The sequence below is a fragment of the Parus major genome, chromosome 5 (genome assembly GCF_001522545.3).
Source record: "Parus major isolate Abel chromosome 5, Parus_major1.1, whole genome shotgun sequence".
Classification (NCBI taxonomy): Eukaryota; Metazoa; Chordata; class Aves; order Passeriformes; family Paridae; genus Parus; species Parus major.
In genome coordinates this window covers 15,187,547-15,204,781 of record NC_031774.1, presented here as the reverse complement: position 1 = coordinate 15,204,781, position 17,235 = coordinate 15,187,547, and the positions used below count along the sequence as shown (strand labels likewise).

The 17,235-nt window shown below is 43.9% G+C and overlaps 1 long non-coding RNA gene across 1 annotated transcript in view; it reads left to right on the top strand.

The window, feature by feature from the left end:
• The window catches only part of LOC117244579, a 54,213-nt gene extending 45,049 nt beyond the window's left edge, over positions 1-9,164 (top strand). The window contains exon 5 of the long non-coding RNA XR_004497950.1: positions 8,784-9,164. This is a non-coding gene — a long non-coding RNA (uncharacterized LOC117244579). The remainder of the gene's footprint in view (positions 1-8,783) is intronic.
• The last annotated feature ends 8,071 nt before the right edge of the window (positions 9,165-17,235 follow it).

Sequence of the window (17,235 nt, the reverse complement as noted above, 5' to 3'; positions counted from 1 at the left end):
ATGCATAGTCCTGTGATGGGAAGTTTGTAAAGCTGAACCCTCCTTCCCGATTCCTTCAGTGGAAAGCATGCGAGTAAAAAGCTTGCAGTATTTTGGGATGGAGATGAGCAGCAGAAACAGGTTGTGAGAAGGGTCAGTAGCATAAACAGAGCAGCAAATTGCATTTGTCTTCTATTCCCTCCTCCTGGTTATCCATCATGATTTTGCACCTGACCCATCCACCTCCAAATACAACAAAAATTTGATGCTTGGCCAGCTGCCAACCATCCTCTTTCTGTGCTGGAGCGAGTTTCATTCCGGGGAAAATTCCCCTGCCCTGGAGAAACCAGAGCGAGAAGCAGTTTCCCTGGGTTTGTTCCATTATTCATTGTTATCCTCCCCTCGGGCCGCCCTGAACAATTTCCTTCCCCTCCCCTCCATGTACACCCTTCAAATGGTTTTAGAATATGGCACTGAAAAATAAAGTTAAAAAAAACCCCACCAAATACCCAAGGCATTGAAAACATTCAAATATATTGCTCAGCTCTTTCCTCCCTGCACCATTGTCTTAGGAGGGCTGGCACGGGACCAGACTTCTTTCTTATTACCAATCTTAACTATTCCACTGGGCATCGAAAAATAAAGCCCTATAAAAGTCACTAATTAAATAAGTTCTCCCATCTGACCTAATACAAGCAACATGGGAGGTTGCATGATTTTTATATTTTTATTTTTTTTTAGTCCTTCCCCCCCCCCCCCCCCCCCCCTCCTTTTTGCAGAGCCCACTTTTCTGACGGGGATTCGTTGTTTTTCTGGTAGGGGAGAGGGATTTCAAGGTCATGGAATGAATAAATGATGATGATAATGCGAGGCCAAGGGGAGAAGCGAGCACAGCGAGTGCGTGATGAAGGCCTCTGAAGGCTCCTCGTGAGGAGCACGGCAGCAGCCGAGGTGCTGCCTGCCTGCCCGCTCCCTTCCAGCGAGGACAGGGCCGCAGCTGTCCCTCCCTGTGGCTGCTGACTGTGTGCTTGTCCTCCCTGCTGCTTTTTTTTGCCATGGTCGCCACTTGCTTTTTTAATTATCACTTATTTTCTTCTCTCACGACTCAAGAGTGGATGATTATCTCATCTGAATGTCCCCCACCCCAAGGCTCTGTGGGGCTCCTTGGCTCCAGGCCTTGCGGGATGTGGGCTCGCCCCAAAGCAAGCGAAACAGAAAATTAACGGCTGTATTTCCTGTTATTCTTGGGAATTTTAGATGGATTCATGGAGATAGATACTCGCCACGCTCAGCTGTGGCGGTTCCAGTGCTGTTTGCCCATGCTCGCTCTTTCTCTCTGCTCCTTGGACAGGAGCCCACAAGTGGGATGGGTTGGGCAGCTGCAGCTCGCTGCCCACCGCCGGGGCTGCATGGGGCACTGCTCTTTCCTTTTCTCCTCGCTCACTTGTTAATGAGCTCTCCTCTTGCGAGAGCATCCTGAGGTTTTCTAATAACAGGAAGCGGCGCGCTGCCTGCCCCGGGGTCCAGCCGCATGCGGGAAGAGGTGTGGCTGCCTCCAATTTCGAGGAACACCAGTGTCGTGACCTGCCCCGATCGCTGTGTGCTCTCCCCTTGGCATCCGCCTTGCTGCCTGTGGCACTGTTGTTTCACTTCCTACCTGAGTAACCCAAGGGATTACAGCCAGGCTTGGCCCTGCAGAAACAGACATCCTGGGGGACGGGGTTGCTGCTGGTGAAAAGTGGCAGGTAGGGGTAGGGATGCTGAGTCCAGGGAGATGTACAAATGTACATTTTTGCTGTGTTTCAGGTGGCCAAAGATCCTGAAGTCTTCCATGAAACAGGGGTTGAAGGGTTTGAAGATCACCAGAGGATTTCCCGAATCTCTTTCCCTATTTAAATGCAGGATCTCTGGCAGTGTAGGGTCTTGTCCTTTAAAGAAGTGATGGATGGGATCTGCCCAGACAGACAAGCTCTTCATCTGGAGAGCCAGGCAGCGCAGATCCCTGGGGACGCCTCCCAACAGTCCTGATTTAGCTTATTCTAGGCCATGCAGAGAATTATTAGCTGCAGGAGTCTGCCTCTCTCCTCTCCTCGTTGAGACTACTTTTCCTATTTTAGCTTCGTGCTTTGCTTTCCCCCCACATGAGCTATTTATTCTATAGCTTTTACACTATAAAATCTAGGAAAAATAAACAGCAGCTGAGAGGGGGTTGTGGCTATCAGGGAGGGTAGGGATGTGTGCATGGAGCTCGGAGAGGGTGGTAGGAGCCTTCTTTAATGCTATTTCATGGAGTATGATCCCTGGGCCAGGGCATGCAACATCAACCCAGCTTTATTCCTATGGCTGTCGTGGTTAAGCACAGCTGTTCGTTTTGAGCCCAAGGTAGCAAAACAAACCAGAGCCGCCTCATGGAGCCAGCAGGCTCATTGCTTAACCCATGGAAAGACTCCACATGATTTTTCTGTGACCAGTCACTTCAAATCTTCCGTGAAATGCCCCCTGGCCATTAATGTTATGCGAATATTCCTGTGTACTCATTTATTAATGAGAGGCCTGTGGGAATTACAAACCCTAAACAAATGCAGGAGACTGTTCATAGAACAATTATATTTGCTTTTCACCAGCTTGCAACCTGGAAAAAACATCACTGAATTTGGATCACATCAATCTAGTCATGAGACAAATATGTTGTGTGACTTGGCTTAAGTGATGGGGCTCTCCACTGGCTTTCCGAGGGTTGGTCACTTTTGGTACTCAGCAAGTTCCAGTTGAGTTGACACTTCACACAAGTTGCATTATTTTTCTGTGCATCATCTGTAGTCTCAAAAGGCTTCCTGCCTCATGGGTCTAGTGCTGAATATGTGGTGGAAAAAGTATCAAAGATACCTGCTCAAGCCTCTCAGGAGATGGTTTCCAGTAACATAAAACAAATGAGCTGCAGACCTAATGCTGGGATAAGGACAGCATGGAGCAAGCTCATTGCCAAGCTCCATAAGACATCCTGGTGAAGGCATTAGCAGGATGTACTTGGTGTCTTGCCCTGCAACTCAGGGAGGAACCCTTCAAATTTTTGTGTTCTTCTCTATGAAGAATATGAGACACATGCACTGTTGCCTGTTTATTGCCTTAGGAAAGTTAATTAGGAGAGAGGCCAAGTCTTGAGCACACAGAGGAGCAGTCCTCCATCAATAGCAATGATCACTGAATATTTAATATGATGTCCAGCATCATAGCATGTCTCAAATGGGAAGATCTGTGGACTTGGCCCTCCCTCTGGTGACTTTCTCTGGACAGCTGAGGACTCCTGTTGCCATCTTACATTGTGAAGTTCCCTAGCAATACCTGTGTTCCTGCGGGCTCCCCAGCAGGGATGACTTTTTTTCTTCCATGGGTTTAAGACCGACAACAAGAATAGTTTGGAGGGTGCTCTGGGAAAAGGAGGAGAAAAGACACATTGCTTCTCTAAACAAGAAAGGTCATGGATAAAAGATAGCAATTTACTTTTCTGTAGGTGCTTTCTTGGAGAGGCACTGCCTGTCTCCTGCAAGTTCATGTGTTTCATGGTCAGTGCAGTCCAAGCTGAAAGCTTGTTTGGTGGCAAAACCTGGAACTGGGTGGGGTGATAGTAATTAGTGTTATGCAAGGCAGGAGGGGGCCACAGGGCTTTTGGTGAGAAAATAAACCTTTCTTTACTGCCCAATTTGCTATTGGGCAGTAAAGAAAATGATAATTGCCACAAAGCTTTTTCTGCAGGAAAACATTGTCAGCCTATCATGGACAGCCAGGTTTAAGGCGAAACTAAGCGGATCATAAATATATTCTAGCTCACCCTCTAACAACAAACCTCCAGAAACAGCTTTTGGGTGGTTGGTGCTTAGGGTCTTTAAAAGACAAAATAACTGAGATGTCTCCTACAGAAGGCATGCAAATGAATCAAACTATATTACAGTTGTGTTTAAAGACCTCCATAGAGAGTACAGAAAATGGGGTATTGTGTGGTATTCATGCATACCTTAAATACATCAGTTCATCTGTGTATTTTCATCCAAGTAAAAGGCTTGGTAGCTTGGTAAAAAGGATTTGTCTCTTTTTTTTTTTTTTTTTTAATGCTTCAGTGGAAATACCCCCATGTTTCTATCTTGTTAGGACACAGTCAAGAAGGGAATAACCCATTACACACTTCATTATTTTCCAGCTAGCAGAGGAAATCTCCTAGGAATATTTGAAATATAAAGGGTAGTATAATATCTAAAATCAAATTACATGAATTTTGATAAAGTGTCAGCATTTGCAACTGGTAATGCTAATGCTGATTTTTGGGGAGCCATTACTCAATCTGCATCTCAGTAGCAAATGAGAGGAGGATTGCCTTATAAGCAGCTGCTCTGTTAATTTTCTAAATAATTCTAAAATCGTATTTACTAAATAATACTACAAAATATGGTATAGATTTATCCCTCTTTTTTACCTTTCCTTATTTGCAAATCAAAGCTTCAGAATTATCCCTGATATTTTGCGACATCAGCCTCTGAGATACAGAAATGCTGAAGCAAATCCCTACATGCAAGCAGCATTTGATGGGCTAAAATATTCTTTATGATAGTCTTAAAACAAGAATTACCCAGTCCAGTACATGCTGAAATTTACAGTGGTGCATTAAAACTACGACAAATAACCTCTGAGAAATAATTTGGTCGTAACTCTTATTTCAGTACATATTATGGTGAAGCAATGTAAGTGGAAAAGGATGCTGTTGGGTAGCAGCGGACACCAGCTTTCAGTGCCAGACTCCAGGATTTCAACTTCAACAAGCAAAATGATCTTAACCTACTTTATGCTTATTTTTTTCAGGGGAAAAAAAAAAAAAGTCCTTTTCCTTTTTTTTTTCAGAAACTATTTTATAATATGTTTAAAATTTGAGAAGAGATTGGATATGCTTTGTCTCCATGAGAACTACTTCATTCTGAGAACTATTTCATTCTGATAGATTTACTGGAGAATGTGTCTGTGCTCCATGAATCTTCCCCTAAGAAATAGCTGAATGTATTGTTTCCAAACACTAATTCTCTCAACTTCTTAAAATCCCTTGGCACTTATTATATTCATTCCTCACAAGCAGTAGTGAAAACAAATGTTCATTGTGTAAACAGATTTTGACAGAATGTGGGAAACTTAAATAAATATGGTTATAATATGGTATAAAAATCAACTTCAAATTTGAAGCAAACTGAAAGTGCATGGGTAAAGAGTCTTGTCACTCATCTTCAAAAAATATCCAAACCCAAATATATCCCGAGATATATTAAAACAGGTAAATATCATCTCTGAGTCTCCCAGCTGCGTCATATGTTTGAAGGCATATTTACACGAGAACTGTGTAAATACACAATGTTAAGTAAAACAGTTGCTCCAAAATGTCCTTTCAGAGAGAACATGCTCTCGTATGTGTTATTCCACTCCAAGAAAAATGAGCATCCTACCAGTGGTGTTTTCCTCAGCTGGCCAGAGGTGTGGGGCGTAGCTCTTCCTTTGGGGTGGGCAATGATGTCATAGGACTGATGGAAACTAAGGATATTTTGAAACATTTACATGGCTTATTTAAGTTAGGGGGGAAAAAAAAGAAAAAGGTACTTACTCCAGAAAGCACAACTGGCCACAAAGACTTTCTATGAGATTGGATACCCTGGGTGGTTTTCTGAGGCATGAGGCCAAAGGCCAAAAGAGCAAAGCCACCCAAAAAGTGTCATAATTACCCTTTGGGGCAATGGCTGCATGAAATGGAACTTATGAATGAAGACAAGGAAAACCCATTAAGTAATATTATTGACATGTGTCTGACATCGCCGGTAGCCAATCAGCACTTGCCACTTGTGCTCTGGATTTCTGAAATAATTTCTTAATGGAATAAGGGGTTTCCAATTCATAATGCCTTTCTACAGATGCTAGAGGATGCAGGTTTGCCAGCTATTCACGTTCCCAGCCTACATGCTGTTAATAAATTCAAAATGTAGTTGAAGCAGGGCAGTAGTTTTCTGTTATATCAGTATTGCAAATGAGTTTCAGCTTCATGCAATAACATAAAATTGCCATATATCAGCATTTCCTAAGCACCTGTCCCTGACAGTGCCAAGCCACTCTGAGAATTACAGGGGGAAGAAATGAGAGAGACCATTTTCCATGTGAGATGTAGTGCTGCGGTGACAAATATACCTTTTGATTACATAGTGCAAACAGACTTCAGTGCCAATTTCAGACGCAAAATGAAGGAAAATAGGGTTCAGACGATGCTACAAGCCTGAAAAATGTGTCTGGACCACATAAGAAAGACATAAATGGAAGATTTGTGACTCCTGAGCTTTAGGGTCCAAACAGCTGCTGTAATTCCATGTTTAATAGCAAAGCTCTTTTACGGAGAAGTGGAATCAGAGTTGAAAGGGGATCAGCTGAGCAATGCAGCTGTAGAACCAAAGCTGGACACCTCTTTACTGGAGTGTGATATTGTGGTCATGCAGAGTGGGGTAGTCCTGAAACCAAGTAATATCTCCCCTCCAAAAGCCCTTCTCCTCACCTGCGTCATGACATGGACACAGATCCTGTTGGGCTGCATGTGGAGAAAACATTTTTCTAAAGGACAGTGTATAAGCAAAGCACACTCCCACTGCCTGGGCTTAGGGAGGAAATGGACTTCTCTTTGTGTGCACAGCAAGATGTGAAGATGCTGATGGCTCTAAAGAGTTAATCCTTTAATTTGAATTTTTTTTTTTTCAACACTGTGACTCTTCACCTTTAAAAGTATTTCTTTTCAGAGCTCAGAGCAAATCACTAATTTGCTCAATTTAAGGACATTGACTCTGCTTTTGAGAAGCAATAGAGTATTAGTAACTCCAAAACTCTGATATTAATCACAGCTAAAAATGACACCTCAGAATGTGTGTGACTGTTGATCTTTAGGAGGTGTTTTGGGTGCGCATCTGCTGGATGAGTTGTACTTTACAACTTGAGTTGGGATGGCCAGTGAATCACAGATGCTATTTCTGAGACTTTTACTTAGCTTTCCTTATACATATGTTGCACCCATCTTAGCACATATCCCGATGGCTTTACTGTGTCCTTTTGATCATGGAATCAGGCTGAATGATCTGATGATGTTCAAGCACAACCTTTCTGACTTGCCTACACAGTTGTGGTTGGTGAGATGGCTGCAGATTGAGTTGCATGATATCTGGCATTCTTTGTGGGAGTTTCTGCTCTTCCCCGTGTGCCAAGTAAGACAAGCTAAGGTCTCCTTCGTGTAGTCAGTCATGCAAGGACCCAAGGAGGGATACAGCCCTTGGGAGCAAAGGGTGTGTGGGTGTGAGACCTTTTCATTTGTTCCATAGGGATGCCCAAACTGACATAGACCCCAGATTTTCATGCCAAACTCCTTCTCTACCTTGCAGGGGCTACATGGGGAAGGGTGGCAGCTGCTCACCCATCAGTACCCCAAAGCCATCCTTCCACAGGGTTTCATGGAAGGGAAGGGTCCCTTGAGGGAGTAGGCTAGGGCTGCCTGGCAAGGTGAGGAAAGCCAGCCCTCAGACCACCTCATGGTGGGAGGTGGACTTGTTTATCAGGAGAACTTTCCTGGTGCCACCCCGTTTCATTTTGGACTGAGTCAACCCCCTAGACACCAATGAATGTGCTCTTGTAAACAAATACCATGGGTTATTCAGTTTTGTTGTTGTTGCTGCTGCTGCTGCTGCTGTTAAATGTTTTTCTTCCTTTTCCAGATAAAACTGACTTGCCTTCAGAAAACAGGACAACATAACCTTTGCAGACACTTGAGCAACTTTTGAATGTTCTTGGTTAGGATGGGAGCCTTTGCTTTCCTGGTGAAAGAGGCATGACCATGGGCAGTAAACAGCTCTGGGGTGGTGGAGAGGACACAGTGAAAGTGCATTAAAAATATAAAGACAGACTCAAAACTCTTTCTTTACCTCACCACCTTTGGGAAGAGGTGCAACAGGGCTGTCTAGTGGACTCCACAATGTCTTGTCTGTCTCTTTCATGTTCCCGCTCTATTTTCCTCTTTGTTAAGTGAATTTTTCCTAATCATTATTCTTCTCTTCTCATGCTTGTGGAGCCCTGGTTGTACTGATAGTTTCCCTTTGCCCATGGTTGAGCATTAGTGGTTAACAGCAGAGTGTGTCCCACCAGCTGGTGTATGGTTGGCCCTGGAACTAATGGATTTTGAGGGATGTAGTGTCCCCTTCGCTGTCACCAGAGTGGATAGGATGACTCTGGCAGCAACACTAATGCAAGTCTTTGGTTCCATTTTGTCTTTTCCTGCTCCCTCTGTTAGATCTGGTGGCCCAGGAAAAGTAAGCTGTGTCTTGCTCAGTTGCCAGATGCTGTTCTGCATTGTGAAGAACTTAGCTTTTTTTCCCAAAATGCCTGTGCATGTCCTTTGTTTGCTTGGCCACAACATTAAATTGGAAGTGGTGAGGCCATGTCAAAAATCAGAGGGGATTTTGCCTTTTCACATCAAAGTCTGGGGGTTGAGGGTTATGAAACTGTAGATGACTAAACTGATCCCATGGGATATTGCCTTCCCTTGGGTGAACATGCTCCCAGGGGTCTGTTTCATTCATGCATTAAATTGAGTGATTTCACTGTCATTAACTGCAAAAATACAAATTTTTCTGTGCTTACTACCATAGCTCTGCCACACACTGGGAATTTTGGTAAAGAATAAATTACACTTTGCTTTAGGGTTAGCCAGAAAAGCTTCTTTGCCACCAGCTTTCCTTTTTTCCTTTTTCCAGGTTTTCCCCTCTGAAAAACCCACCGAAGACCAAGAACCCCAGTTCACACAATGCTTTTGGCATCAGTGGACTCCTCCTTACCACACATCGAGCAACTCTGCAGCAGCATGGCAGCTCTGCATCCTGGCACAATCAAGTGTGAAGGTGTAGGGACATCAAGAAAAGCAAGCTGCATGTTCCTCCCCCTTGGCTCGCCTCTCCTAGCACTGCGAGACACAGAAGTTGAAAGTTAAGCTTTTGAGTTACCAGCAATTTCCACTTTGGTGCATTATTGCCTTTGCTGCAGTGCTTTTATAAGGCTGTTTATAAGACAATAGACAATGGGAGAAGTTGCTGGGGTTCCCAGTAGACATATGTTGACAATAAACCCCTGTAACAGAGGTCAAATGTGTGTTCCCAGAATAACAGAGGGTAACTTGCTGCCTGAGGAGTGTCACACTGCAAACGAACCGATAGAGAAGAGAAGTCTGATTGTTTAAACCACTGAGTCAGCTTGGCCCAAGAAGACTAATTTTCCAGAAGATCTGATCTCTTTACTCACTGCAAGGACGTGAAAACATGTCTCTCCCACTGGCATTGCTTATGTGTATGCAAAGGTCCCTGTAGTCATAGATATAAAGCTGTTTGAAATGATTTGAAGTGTAAAGAGGCAGCACCACCCTGAACGTCATGTTCTTGACCAGGTGCCCCCGCTGGTGGAAAGCCTCTCTCCAAGTGAGACACGAGAGTGAATCAGACAACAGTTTCATGTGCGTGGGGCGGCTCTGCACAATATTGGGGGAGTGAAGAAAATATAAAATGCTGTGTCCTATTTTTAAGAAGTTGTAACTTGGCTTTACTTTTCCCTCGTATGAAGTCTCTTTGGGCGGGAAAGCATTTTTAATACATGGTTTGCAAAAAAGGAAAAAAAAACAAACGACTGACCTAGTGGAGATTTCATCTTTTGCTGGCCACTCCATCTCCTTGCAGCTGCTGGAAAGAATTCAGAGCTTCTTTTTTAAAGTGGCTGCAGATACACTGGTTGTGCTCTGATAGCCAGAGGATGGTAGGATGGCTGACTGAATTGGACAACCCATAGACATTTGTGCCAAAGATAGGCTGCTCAGATTGTGTTTCATGTTTTGGGAGCCTGTCACACCAAGCTCTCCCTGGTGTTACAGGAGCTGTGCTGTGTGCAAGGTGTTTTGAATAGCAATGTGAGCACATATGTGAGCACAGGGAGGACAGGATGGTCTGCACAGGCTCCAGAAGCATTTTGGCAAACAGAAACTCTCTACTTGAAAAAACATGGGTGTCAATCTACAGAAAATAAATCTATCTACAAAGTGATCCAAAACTGGCTGTGGGACAGTCCAAGTCTCCTCCATGTGCCATCTCCACAGCAGCAGGGAAGTTGCTAATGTGCAATGACAACAATTGTCCTATGTTTAATGCTTATTTTTACTCTTCTTGCCTCAATTTTTCCTGGCACATGAATGGCTGAAAGCAAAGGCACCGCACCCTGGTGTGGTGAGGGATATTACAGTAGGAGCACATGCCAGGGTTACAATTAGACTCTAGGTCTCCCTTGATTTGCAGTGCAACAATTTTGTGACAAACTTTGTCTTGTGAACATCCAAAGCTCTGGGACAAGAAACAGGTGCTGGTTTCCTTTCATTCTGGAGCCGTTTAGTGAGCAGCAAGCAGTGGAGATTGGAAGCAGCTGCACTGTAAAGGTCATGTTGATGGGCTAAATACATTTTATTTTTCAGAAGATTGTGTTGCTAAAGTCAGTCACTTAAAGACCCTGAGACATGTAAATTAGGAGCACATGGCCAAGCTAGCAGAGGACACAGCATCCTGGCCAGTCCCTCATGCTATGCTCCATTCAGCTTGCAGACTTGGCCTCCAGTTCAAATGGGGACGGAATGGGGTTTGAAGAGTGATGAGGTTAACGGTACGTAGCAGAAAAACTGGGGGGATAGTGTTGCCAACCAAACATGTGACTTCAATATTTACCAACCAAAATATTGGTTCTTCTTGGTTATTGAATTTCTGCAGCCAAATTCACAGCTCACCCATCCAGCCCACTACATTGACATCTTCACAGCAGCTGGCTCATTTTGAGCAAAGTTCCTTGGGGGTTTGTTTTTTTATTATTATTTTCAACTGTCTGGCATAGAATATATAGGTGGTAAAGTAATTATTGCATCCCTGGAAAGATGTATTTGTTTGTGGAAATCCTCTTCTACTTTCATGAATTCCACTGCTAGTGGTAAGTTTTACCTAATAAAAAGGAAGTTAGAAGTGACAATCATGACCTGGACATTCCTTTGCTGGTATGGTAGTGCTCTGAAGGTCTTGCTGAAGGAGCAATTTATTTAGGTCTTTTAAATTATCTGCATGTCTGTTTGATGGGAATATTCACTTTCTTGAAGATTTTGCTGTCCAGCCACATAACAGACTTCTCCACTCTGTGCAATCCATGGGAGAGGAAAATTTCTGCGATGCTATGCAGTCTAGTTATAGCAGGTAGCTGATGAGTCTTCACATCTTCCTTAGTTTTTATGTCAAATCCTTCACAAAAATGCCAGAATTCTAAGAGGAGTGGGTAAAGTACCTGTTAGAAGGTCAAACAAAGCAAGTAAATTAGCATAGAAGGTAAACACAATCTGAAGACCCAGCTAAAACACTGTCTTGAAAAGGGGTTAGCCATCTTCATCTTGTCTGAGTTGGAAATAATATTGAGATGTCTCTTCTTCATTCCCTAGTAAAAAGGTAGCAATGAAAATGTTTTGAAGGTATTTAGACATTAATAACCTAGGGAATAATAGAATCGTACAATGGTTTGCGTTGAAAGACACCTTGAATATCATCAGTTCCAAACCCCCCTGCTGTGGACAGGGACTCTTTCCACTACATCAGGTTGCTCAGAATCTGTCCAACCCAGCCTTAAGCATTTCTAGAGATGAGGCTGGAAGTGAAGCCACATCGACTACTTCTCTACAACTTCTCTGTGCAGCCTGTTCCAGTGTCTCACCATCTTCCAAGTAAACAATCTTTTTTTAATATTTAATGTAAACCTGCTCTCTTTAAGTCTGAAGCCATTTTCCCTTGTCCTGTCTCTGCATTTGCCTCTAGGAAATCCCTTTCTCTCTTTCCTGTAGGCTTCTTTCAAATACTGGAAGGCTGAAATTAGCTCAACCCAAAGCATTCTCCTTTTCAGGTTGAACAACCCAGCATTTCTCAGCCTTTCCTCATGGGAGAGGTGTTCCATCCCTCTAATAAACTTGGTGGCCCTCCTTTGGACTTGTTCCAGTAAGTCCATGTCTTTCCTGTGCTGGGGACCCCAGAGCTGGATGCAGCACTCCAGGTGGGGTCTCACCAGAGTGGAGGGGAAGAATCACCTGCTTCAGCCTCCTGGCTATGATTCTCTTGTTGCATCCCAGAACACAATCCCTTCTCCTGTGTCATTAATGAAGATATTAAATAACACTTGTCCCCATACAGATTCCTGAGGGACGCTACTTGCCACTATGTCCATGGGGACTCTGAGCCATTGGTGCAACCATACAATCATCTTCTTATCCATCTAACAGTCCACTCATCCAATCCATTTGAAAGAGAAAGATGTTGTGGGGAACTGTGTCAAAGGCATTACAGAAGTCCAGATAAATGGCACCTGTATCCCTCCCCCTGTCCATTTCTGTAGCCACTCCATCATAGAAGGCCACTGTATTTGAAAGGCAGGAGAAGCCTTGGAGAAGCCATGCTGGCTGTCTTGAATCACCTCCCCATTCCCCATGTGCCTTAGCATTTTCAGCAAGGAGTTTGGAACCTCTTTGCTACCATCTTGGAGGGGAGAGGTGGGCGAAGAAAAAAAATCAGTTAGGTCAGCACTGCATCATCTACTTTAGCCACAAGCATTGCACTCACAGATCTCTCTTCTCACATCCAAACTGGACTCCACAGATATTTTTGTTTCTGGGACACTGCTTTGGGCAGCAAGTGTCCTACCAAAGCCACTGATTCCACTGCCTTGTTGGCTGAGCTGTCCTGTAAATGAGAAAAACAAAATCTTCCTCTACCCCACTAATGCTTTACAAAGTTGCTCAGGAAAATTTGAAATGCAAGAGGCAGCAGCAGTCTCATGTTAACTCACAGACTCCAGATATTATACAACCTGAAGCTTTCCTCACTGTCCTCAATAATTCCTGCCTACACTCACACATCCAAACACATGTGCAAAATCCAGGGTGATTTAACCTTTATTTTATCAAAATTGAATGTTTGATTTGCAATCAGCTAGGAAAAAAGTAGTTGCTCCTGATGGTAGCAATTTCTTCAAACTCAGATCATGGAACTGATATTCAGCCTCTTACAGAAGAGGCAGAGGGGTCTGGTTTTGGTTGACACCTTGCTGAAAACCACCCCTGGTCAAGACTCAATTGTAAGGATGCCTCTCAGCAGTGACCAGTGACCTCACCTTCAGATGTCTATTTGAATTTTGCTTAAGAAAACACAAACCTTGGCTTGCTCAGCTTAGATGCCCCATTACTTTTAATGTAAATTAGCTGATTTGTACCCATCTATGGTATATTATCCCTGTAGCTGGTCATGATATGGTAATCCCCCTCCAGCTGATCAGACTATGCTGTTCCTCTTCTATTAGTAGTGGAGAAAATGAGGAAGAAAATGGGTAAGGCTTTCTTGCACTTATCAAGTGAATATGAAATACTGTTTCTTGAGCAGTTTTGCAGTTACTTTGAACTTCCCAAGTTCTGGCCTAAGCTGGTTCTGCACTGCCTGCCATGGGCGTAGATAAACCTTGGTTAAAGCAGACCCTCCTTCCAGGAAACTGTGCTGGCAGCAAGGTTTCCACAGATGGAAACTGGAACGCTTTGTGGTCCGTGATCCATGAGATATTTGGGTGAACTGGTTCTTACTGGTCCTTTTGCTGCTGTCTCAAAATCATCTAGTTGCCTTCTGAGTTACTCACCATTTGGCTGGAGGTATCAGCCCCTTTATTCTGTCCTCACCTGCATCTCACCATTGCCTGTTGGGAGTTATTATCTTTTTTGATGTCTGAACTGCCTGGGCGGTTGCTTTCTGAGATATTTTCAGTTCCTTGCCAACCAATCTGAAGGGGCAGCATCCTGCAGCAGGAGAGTGGTTCAAGATAGTAAGTTGTCCAGCTGGCTCAGTTGCTTTTGGAAGATGTGTGATCATGCTGTAAATAGAATCATTTCCTGTGCTTTTCTTCCCAGACTTTATCTTGTTTATTCATGTGAAAGGTACCTGGGGAATAGCTGCGCCTGGCCTTGGTTTTAATTTGTCTGTATTTCAGCAGCGTCATGTCATTACATTGGTGCAACATCAGAGTTGGAGGAAATTCATGTGGGTGACCTATTCTTGATAGCCCTTTAAGTGTGGCCAGATGGAGTGTGACCCACTGGTGGCCACACATTGCACAGTGAGGAGCAAAAGTTACTGTGCGTGAATATATCAGAGCTCTCATCACAGCTTGCTTAATAGATGGTTTTGCTCCATGAAGCATAAGGCAGGGCAACCAGCTAAAAAGCTGTAGGGTGTTTCTTGGAAGTGTCTGGCACCCTGATCAAGTGAGGAGCTTCTCTCTGCCTCCTTTTTTCCAGAGATGTTTGGGGAGGCTTAGGTTAAGCAAGATGAGCTGTAAGCATGACCTTCTACAGCAGCATCTGCAGTGTGACTGCATGTGCATGGGATTTCTGCTCTACTCTCTTGTTCCTCCCAGTCATTGTGGCTTTGGAAAACTGCATTCCACTGTGCCAGTTCTCCATGTGTCACCTGTAGCACTTGGAGCAAGAAGTAGCCTTGCATAGCCATATCTAAGGCACCCACTTTATTAGCATCTTTCCTGCAAGGAAACTTTCTCAGGTTTTGCCAACGAGCTGCCTAGAGCCAAAGGACAAAAGTGATCTTTACAGGAACACTTTCAAACCAAGCTTCCTGAATGCTTTTCCAGGACCTGCTAAGGAATAGTGCTTGCATCCATCAGTCTCATCTAGTTCTGGTTCTTGTGGCCACTAAGTATATTTTCAGTGTGCAACTGAGAACCTTCCACTTCAGGACTCAGGAGAACATTTAACTCATGACTGCTTCCATGTCACCATGCAGCACCACTAAATCAAGGCCGTAGAGGAAGAAAATGTTCTGAGCCACTCAGATGGTAAGTGGGAAGCTTCACCAAATATTTAGCAGGAGCAATCCAAAGAGCCAAAGGATGGCCACCACCAGCTTTGGGAGGCAACAGTGGGGTGGTGAAATGCACAGAGCTGCTGAAGGGTGCGCCAGTATTGAGGCAGTCAGGAATGCCTTGACCTTCACCCAATATGAGAGGCTCAGCGTTAGAAACACGCTGGTTTATCAAAATGGTCCTTGTGAGAATGAGGCACGAGATAGCCTTCCCATTTCATTACCACCTCATGTAAAATGTTTTTAAAGAAAACCTTGGTTTCTCACAGCCATTTAATAAAGCTGTAGAAAGGAAGATAGAGTCCTGCAGCATGCTGGGGAGATGGGATTAGCTGATATTCAATCACTCCAGCAATGCACTTGGCTCAGCACCCCTCACAGCCTTACATGATTTCCAAGGCCTGAAGATCTCCTGCAGCTGGACCTATCATAGTGGTTTGTCCCAGGTGATCATAGCAAAACACAACTTCACTTTCTAGGATTAAACTCCACGATTTCCTTGCTCTTAAGCAAGTTGCAGCTCTCTGGGGTCAGCAGCAATTCGGCCAGATCCTGCTTTCAATTGCATACAGATGTAAAATGCAGGGTAATGTGGTGCTCTGCTATTCCCCCTGGGCTGAGCTGCTCTGCTGGATGCTGTACCTTTCCCCACCAACTGGGAGGCCAGACAGATTCCCCTCAAAACAGCATAGTGACCCACTCCCCAGTGTTGCACTGGGACATTGTGCGCCTCCATGCTGTCTGGCTCTTCCACGGCTGGGAAAGGCTTTGGACGGAATTCATTCATTGCAATCAAAACCCAACAAGTACTGGAAGAAAGTTCAAATGTATGTGAAATAGCTTGTCCAAAAAGCTGGCAAAGGAAGCTTATTTTTCCTGTCTTACAAGAAGTTATGCAATCAAGTGATTAATTACCCGTGGCACAGTCTGAGGGGTGAAAGATTAATATTCCTGGAGACTGCTGCTGTTGACCTTGTGTTATACCCAGCATGGGAATAGCCTGAGCTTCCCAGCAGAATAAACCTTGCCCAATGGTGAGATTGTCTTCTCACTATAGTTGAGTGAAGAGGTTAAAGTTTTATTTTTCTTCTAAATTCTGTCCATCCAGCAGGAAATAGTACCATCAAAAGTCTCCCGCCCATCTCCTGGAGAAAAAATAAAGCTCAAGTCTTTTATAATTCCAGGGCTGTGCCTCAGCTAGCTGCAGCAGTGGAGTGGGAGCCCAGCCTTGGCCATGGGCACTGTTGGGAAATGTTGTAGCAGCATTGTATGTGTTAACCAGTTTCCAGACAACGCTGGGAACCATTGCAGTTAGTCCTGGGGGGACGAACCTCAAATTCAGTCACAATTGTAAACATTGGTTCTTGCCTGCACAGAATGCTCATTAATGCGCATTGTAATATTATTTCTTTCCTGGGGGAAGAAATCCTGGGATGTGACAGAAGTTAAATCTGTGTGCGGTTGCAGCACTCATTCATTCATGCTGCTCATCATGTGCAGCCCAAGGGTGCCACGTTTCTGTGGCGTAGGAGGATGTGCCTTCTCCAGCACATTGCTCATTCCACCTTTCTTCCTCTACGCAAACCCATGTGCAGCAGTCACTTTCTGCTGGAAATCCTGCTCTGGCTTGCTGTCAGCAATCTTAGCTTACACCAAAATTTATCTGGTTCTTTTCCTAAAAGGTTACTTCTCAGTAGCTTTTAGCTTTGCCAAACTAAGTGTTCACTTCAAGATGAAGTTATTTAGCCAGGGAAGGGTGCAGTAATCGTCAGTCATTTTAGTCACTTTATGTGGAAGGAACAAAATGTACCTTTCCCTATATATGAAACCCTTTCCACTTTGTTATTAAGTGTTTTCAACACCATTCTTTGGAGTATATCTTATCATATCCTGCCTCTCATGGCTGAATTTGTAGTGTTAAATACTCTTCTAAGAAAACAAATGATCATTATTCAATTTTAAACTATACTCAGTATAGAAAGAGGGAGTAGAAGAAAGAGCTTGTACAATTTTTCTTTCTCAAGTAGTGGTTTCCATCAAAGCAATTTGGCATGTGAAAGTTCCTAGTGAAGGAGAGAACCAAACATAAGAAAGGAAATGAGAAAAAAACAGGGCGGGGGGCAAGGGGTTACTTCATGCGCATTAAATAAAACCTCCCATAATCTTTGGTCTTGTCAAAAGATCTATAGTGCTGGTGCCAAATAATTCCTCCCAGAAGGAAGGCTGGACATAGAGGCAG